This window comes from Danio rerio, chromosome 24, assembly GCF_052040795.2.
Source record: "Danio rerio strain M-AB ecotype USA chromosome 24, GRCz13ab, whole genome shotgun sequence".
Lineage (NCBI taxonomy): Eukaryota > Metazoa > Chordata > Actinopteri > Cypriniformes > Danionidae > Danio > Danio rerio.
The window spans coordinates 44,260,001-44,267,500 of record NC_141044.1 but is presented as its reverse complement, the minus strand read 5'-3'; the positions used below and the strand labels follow the sequence as shown (position 1 = coordinate 44,267,500).

The following is a 7,500-nucleotide window of genomic DNA, read 5'->3' as shown; positions in this document are numbered from 1 at the left end:
CGCCTCAGTTATATCCGCGTCTAGAGCGGCAGAATAGAGAGGGCGGCGTCCGCGACACTACCCTCATCACCCGTGCCCTCAGTTATATCCGCGTCTAGAGCGGCAGAATAGAGAGGGCGGCGTCCGCGACACTACCTTCACCACCCGTGCCCTCAGTTATATCCGCGTCTAGAGCGGCGTCCGCGACACTACCTTCACCACCCGTGCCCTCAGTTATATCCGCGTCTAGAGAGGCAGAATAGAGAGGGCGGCGTCCGCGACACTATCCTCACCACCCGTGCCCTCAGTTATATTCGCGTCTAGAGCGGCGTCCGCGACACTACCCTCACCACCCGTGCCCTCAGTTATATCCAAGTCTAGAGCGGCAGAATAGAAATGGTGGCGTCCGCGACAGCAGCGAGGCTGGCGACAGCATTGAGGCCGAAGGACTAAAGTCACCATCTTGGATGGGCTGAAGGTGAGTAAATTAACAACAAATGACATTTTTGAGTGAATTAATCCCCTTAAGACTTTCTCTTAAATACTAGTTTCACCAACTAACAGTTAAACAAGCAGTAATCAGACTTGATTTTCAGATTCAAGTTTAATCTAAGCCTAATCTACATTTTGGTGACTGAATTTAAATTTATGAGCAGTCAATCCTTAGGGAACAAATGAAAAGGCTCAGTTCTTAAGATCAATGAGTGTGTTTGTTTTGCAGGAGAGCAACTGAGTGATCCTTCTGCGTTACCTGTCATCATTTGAATGATCTCCTGATTCTGGCCAGTGATGACAGAACTTGAAGTACGGGGACATGTGTCTTCATTATCAGAGTCTTCTGAAATCACAACAGCACAAGACACTCATTTATTATTTATTATTTATTAGTTCATTTATTATCTGTCAACACGCAGATTCTACAGCTAGGGCTGGGTGGTAAAATCGGTATCGATATTTATTGACTGAACATCGTTGTCAATATCAATAAAAAAGATTTGGTATGTAGTTTCGGTTTGAATCGCTACAGTTTTATTAAAATGTGTCTGCCGAGCGCGCGCCTTGGAAGCAGTGCCAATAAGCTTAGGGTCTCAGTTTGTCATTTCCAATGGTCGCACATGTTATGCAAGCGCCGCACACGTAACGTTAGTTAAAAACATCTAAACTTTTCCGAATGCCGTGAGCGCACCGTAACCAATCTACTTTAAACTTTGTATGGAATAGACACATTTCAGTAATAACGGCAGACTAATGACCTCAGACAAACACAGCGCATCCAAACACTGCAGAGCCTTATACTTTTCTCCATAAACTTGCACTGGAGCTGCAGCAATGTTCTCTGTTTGTCATCCTCTGACAAAACGCTTGATGGTCACCTAGTTACGAGAAACGCCAGGGGAGCGCGAGCCCATTGTAAATGGTCGAGGAAACCGAAACCACGTGCTTGCGCTTATCACTTCAGGTCAGAATAACAACACATGTGAAAATGAGTGCGGTGGCTGGCAGCAGTGAGGAGATTGTAAATTAAATGGATGCAGCGCCAGAGTGGCTTTTTGGTTTCTTTTCTTGTGCATCCCAGCCTCTAGCTCCACATCTGAAAGAGTTTCAGCATAGGGGTATTGTAATCATTTAACTTCACTATCTGTAATGTTGCAGTGTGTGTTTGAATAATGATGGTTAGTTCCTTTACTAAAGCTCAGATTTGATGATCATAATTTGTGTTGTTGACAGAGTTTGAGGTTTACAGTATCATTATTATTCACACCTTACAGATGTTGATCTACCTTAAAGTTTGCTTTGATTGTTCAGCGTTTACACTTCATCATTGCACACATTTAACATTTTATTAATCAAGTTTAAGTGTCTCTTCAACACGTATGTTTGAGATCTTTTGTTTTAATGTTTGCATAGTTCGCATAGTTAAATGCTATTAAAACTATCTGCCTTAGTAATGTTGGTAAATTAAAATAAAGTGGTTAAAAAATCCTAATATTCCTAAATGTATTAAAAATATTCAATAATTATTGGTATCGAATGATATGAAACATGATATTGTGATACATTTTGTTTTGAATATCGCCCAGCCCTATCTACAACACACTGAAGTAAACTAGCAGATACTGACCAGTTTGAGCGAGGTGACGCTTGTGGCTGACAGAGGTACGGGGACATGTGTGTTCATTATCAGAGTCTTCTGGAATCACAACAGCACAAAACAGTGTTCATTTATTATCTTTCAACAGAAAGATTCAACAACACACTGAAATAAACTACCACATACTGACCAGTTTGAGTGAGGTGACGCTGGTGGCTGACAGAGGTACATGGACAATGGACATGTGTCATCATTTTAGAGTCTTCTGGAAAAAGCAACAGGCAACTCAATGTTGGAAGGCAGAATTGGTTTGTTATCATAACAAAAACTCTCCAGGCAGAAGCGATGCTGCTTATAAATCAACCCACATTTAAAAAGTGTTTAATTATTACTGTATTTAAGTGCTAGTACCTAGTCCAGGGATCTGTTATTTGAATACAGCTAAAAACATCTACACTAAGATGATTTGACAGATTTCACATTGTGGTCATTTTTCTCTGGTTGTGGGTCTTCAAACGCATTTGCAGATTTGATCTGAATAAAGTTTCTAAAAAGATTTCTGTGTATTCTTGTGTTCATTGGATGGGCCAGATATATTGACTAGGGAGGTGCACAACAACTTTAAATGGAAAATTTATAACGATCCAAAAGACGATGGGATGTGAATAATGGAATTATGAATAAACGAGTAATAAATGACGGTTTCCTGCAATACTACATCATTACCAACTGATGATGGTAATATGATGATGACTGGCATGTGTGTGTAGGGGTGTGACAACCACATAGCTGATGATGACTGGCTAAAAACACAAGTGACACTTTCAAAGAGGTAGACGGAGCTTCTATATTAAAGAAATAAAACTAGTTTAGTATTGTTTATGCGGAAATAACCAATAGTAGTGAGACAAGTCAATCATGTCAGTGTATTTTGACTAAGTACTTTACAAATTACATTTCCATATGATCAGCTTGCCGTGAATGGAGCCAGAGGTTCGGGCATACGGTGTCAGTGAGAGCGAGAGTGTACTCTGCAGTGATTACAGTGGTCACAAAATCTATTTATTTATATTATACCAAGATTAAAACATGAATAAACAGTAAGTTTGTTGATAGAAACATGCTACATGTACAGTATCTTGTACAATCACCAAATCTGTGTTTCAACCATGGAAAGATGTCAATGTTATTTTTATATTTAATATAAATTATAAACATAATACTGTAATATTTATACTACATTTATGTTACATTGCCCAAGAAGCCAATGCATATTTAGTCTTATTTGTTGGCCAGTTGTGGTGAATATTATACAACCCCAAATCAAAAGAATTTGGGACAGTATGGAAAATGCAAATAAAAAAAAATAAAGTAGTGATTTCTAAATTTACTTTGGCTTGTATCTCATTGCAGACAGTACAACAAACATTATTTAATGTGCTCCTCATGATTTCTTTTTTTTTTTTTTTTTTTTTTTTTAATATTCCAATTTTGGTTTTTGCAACACTCCAGAAGCAGTTGTGAAAGGAGCAGTTTAGGGCAGTAATCAGGTAAACTGGTAAAATAATGATGTGATGATGTGAAACAGGAGATGTCAAAAGGTAATTGTAATTATGATCTGATTGAGATACAGCCAAAGCAAATATAGAAATTATTTCTTTATTATTTGGGTTTTCACACTGTCCCAACCTTTTCTGATATGGGCTTGTAAGTTCTAAAATATCTATTATGATTTATTGTTCCACTATAAAAAGGATCATATTATAATAAAATAATTATTTGGATAGATGACTCACATTGTCCCAGATGAACATTAACATAGTATAGAATAGTGCAGGATGTTTTATAATAATTTATTTAATTGTGTAAAATCCGCTTTGGAACGCTTAGTTTAAGCAAATTTGATGAACGCGATCATGCGTGTTGATCTGAAGAGAGTCGCTCTCGCTCACCGAATGCGCTGTACTGTGTGTGTCCGTTCCCTAAGCAACAAGAACAAACGCCTGACATCGCCAGTCTGTATTCCTCAAAGTAGTTTAGAATTAAATGTTTAGAGATGGTGTGAAAACGCGTACCTATGTGTGCCTTTGATGCACACTTTCATGCTTCTTATGTCCTTGTCGCAGCACCAGTGACACCAAAATTCATATGCTGATTTGATCCGGTACATACCGGTTAAAAAGCTACTGGTGCTATAATGGCACCGGGTTTCAGTACCCAACCATATTCAACACCCCATGCCACGTCAAATTGCAGGAGTTCTTTGTGCAAAAACATCCCTGATCAAGTATTGGTTTACAGCAGTCCAACACTACTGTGATAATTTTTTTTCTATTGGTCTTCAGTAATATTCTAATTTTCTTATTCTAAACATCTTAATGTATTGAGATGCGCCCGGACATTTTGTGTGCTTTTTATTTTACAAGCTTCTTTTTAAAGTAATGCAATAGTTTATTTCCCTGGAAATTCGTTACTTTTATAATGATAAAATTAAGTTACTAAGTCAGTTATTATTTGTGAAAAGTAACTATAACTAATTACTTTTATAAGTAACACGCACAACACTGCTTGTGACTTACCTTTTTCAGTGCTTTGGACTTCACTCTCCTGGCAGGATCTAGAAGACGAGCTTCTATTATTTTCACTCTCTGTAAAACAAGTAAGAAAAAATTAGGAAAAAACAATACCCAAAAACCACAGATAATATTAACCAAATACCAAATTAGATTTACTCACCATCAGCCAGTGGTGGATTTAGGCATGGGCAATATGGGCATGGGGAGATGGTCCAAAAAAAGTGCCCCCGTAAAAGCTTTGAGGTAAGATTTACTTCATGCAAGTGTATTAATTTAGACTGGTTATCTCAGAATAAAGACGTTAGGAGCTATTCAGATCACACACAAGTTTGTTAATCTCTATGTGCAACTGAACCAATGCTGGTGAAAACAAATTGATGCAACTTATATGTGATTGGTCACTGCTATAAGAGCGATCTATATTGTTTCAATAGAGCCATCATTGCTGTGGCAGAGAAGTGTATACGAGTTCCGACGGTAGTGGTTACTGGATATGGAAGTGTATGTACTAAGCAAAATATATGTGGGCTCATGCAGTAGTAAGACTATGATCTTTCATGATCTATAAAGATTCTGTGGTGATCTATGATAATTGGCAGTGGTGCATTATAAGGCGAGCGTCGCCTGTAGGAGTGGTCACTGCACTAGCAGTGGTGCATAATAAGGTGTGCGTCTCCAGTGGGAGCAGTCACTGCGCTTGCAGTGATGGATAATAATAAAGTGTGCGTCTCCAGTGGGAGCAGTCACTGCACTTGCAGTGATGGATAATAATAATAAAGTGTGCGTCTCCAGTGGGAGCAGTCACTGCGCTTGCAGTGATGGATAATAATAAAGTGTGCGTCTCCAGTGGGAGCAGTCACTGCGCTTGCAGTGATGGATAATAATAAAGTGTGCGTCTCCAGTGGGAGCAGTCACTGCGCTTGCAGTGATGGATAATAATAAAGTGTGCATCTCCAGTGGGAGCAGTCACTGCACTTGCAGTGATGGTTAATAATAAGGTGTGCGTCTCCAGTGGGAGCAGTCACTGCGCTTGCAGTGATGGATAATAATGTGTGCGTCTCCAGTGGGAGCAGTCACTGCGCTTGCAGTGATGGATAATAATAAAGTATGCATCTCCAGTGGGAACAGTCACTGCACTTGCAGTGATGGATAATAATAAAGTGTGCGTCTCCAGTGGGAGCAGTCACTGCGCTTGCAGTGATGGATAATAATAAAGTGTGCATTTCCAGTGTGAGCAGTCACTGCACTTGCAGTAATGGATAATAATAAGGTGTGCGTCTCCAGTGGGAGCAGTCACTGCGCTTGCAGTGATGGATAATAATAAAGTGTGCATCTCCAGTGGGAGCAGTTACTGCACTTGCAGTGATGGATAATAATGTGTGCGTCTCCAGTGGGAGCAGTTACTGCACTTGCAGTGATGGATAATAATAAAGTGTGCATCTCCAGTGGGAGCAGTCACTGCGCTTGCAGTGATGGATAATAATGTGTGCATCTCCAGTGGGAGCAGTTACTGCGCTTGCAGTGATGGATAATAATAAAGTGTGCATTTCCAGTGGGAGCAGTCACTGCGCTTGCAGTGATGAATAATAATAAAGTGTGCATCTCCAGTGGGAACAGTCACTGCGCTTGCAGTGATGGATAATAAAGTGTGCATCTCCAGTGGGAACAGTCACTGCGCTTGCAGTGATGGATAATAAAGTGTGCATCTCCAGTGGGAGCAGTCACTGCGCTTGCAGTGATGGATAATAATAAAGTGTGCGTCTCCAGCGGGAGCAGTCACTGCGCTTGCAGTGATGGATAATAAAGTGTGCATCTCCAGTGGGAACAGTCACTGCGCTTGCAGTGATGGATAATAAAGTGTGCATCTCCAGTGGGAACAGTCACTGCGCTTGCAGTGATGGATAATAAAGTGTGCATCTCCAGTGGGAGCAGTCACTGCGCTTGCAGTGATGGATAATAATAAAGTGTGCGTCTCCAGCGGGAGCAGTCACTGCGCTTGCAGTGATGGATAATAATAGGGTGTGTGACTCCTGTAGTAGCGGTCACTGCACTGGCAGCAGTGTGTAATAAGGTGTGCGTCTCCCGTAGGAGCGGTCACTGCACCTGCAGTGGTGCATAATAATAAGGTGTGCGTCTCCCGTAGAAGCGGTCACTGCGCTTGCAGTGGTGCATGATAGTAAAGTGTGCGACTCCTGTAGGAGCGGTCACTGCACTGGCAGCTGTGTGTAATAAGGTGTGCGTCTCCAGTGCGAGCAGTCACTGCGCTAGCAGTGATGCATAAATTTACAGTGGGCAATTGCTGCTAGCAGCGGCAACCTTATGATATAACTACTTGGAGGGATTAAAGATCAAGGATTTGAAAAGGCTTAGGGGTTGAAATAGTAAAAGGGGGCAATATGGAGCATTTCCACTGACTTTTACAATTAATTTCTATTCATTTCATTTTCTGGTCGGCTTAGTCCCTTTATTAATCCAGGGTCGCCACAGCGGAATGAACTGCCAACTTATCCAGCAAGTTTTTAAGCAGCGGACGCCCTTCCAGCCGCAACCCATCTCTGGGAAATTTCTATGAAAAACTTAAATCATAGACTTAAAGGAACTTAATGTAGTGCAAGGAGCGTTGAGGAGTAGCCGAAGGTTTTGAAAGGAGTTCCTTCAATTATATCGAGTGAAATTGCAAGTTAAATCGCTGTGAAAATAGGTGGGGTAAGCTAGACATGTGATTCTGGATGATTTTTGAGCTGAAATTGCTTATCAGCTTGGTCTGATTGCTTTATATTTACTTATTAAATTTAAGCAATTTATTTTATATATATGTCTATTACTTATTATTTTCTTTCTGCTTTATTTTTA

The 7,500-nt window shown here is 40.4% G+C and overlaps 1 protein-coding gene and 1 long non-coding RNA gene across 9 annotated transcripts in view; both read right to left on the bottom strand.

Moving 5' to 3' along the window:
* The window catches only part of nub1 (negative regulator of ubiquitin-like proteins 1), a 32,704-nt gene that overhangs the window by 6,021 nt on the left and 19,183 nt on the right, over positions 1 to 7,500 (bottom strand). The window lies entirely within an intron of this gene.
* The window catches only part of LOC147838118 (uncharacterized), an 11,891-nt gene that overhangs the window by 1,669 nt on the left and 2,722 nt on the right, over positions 1 to 7,500 (bottom strand). Inside the window, exons 1-5 of one of the 7 annotated variants that reach the window (XR_015525438.2) lie at positions 6,052 to 6,364; positions 4,651 to 5,998; positions 2,262 to 2,336; positions 2,102 to 2,170; positions 731 to 817 (exon numbers count right to left, since the gene is read on the bottom strand). This is a non-coding gene — a long non-coding RNA (uncharacterized LOC147838118). Of the gene's footprint in view, positions 1 to 730; positions 818 to 2,101; positions 2,171 to 2,261; positions 2,337 to 4,650; positions 5,999 to 6,051; positions 6,365 to 7,500 lie in introns of those variants that run through there. The other 6 variants (XR_015525439.1, XR_015525442.1, XR_015525443.1 and 3 more) reach the window with 6 other exon arrangements.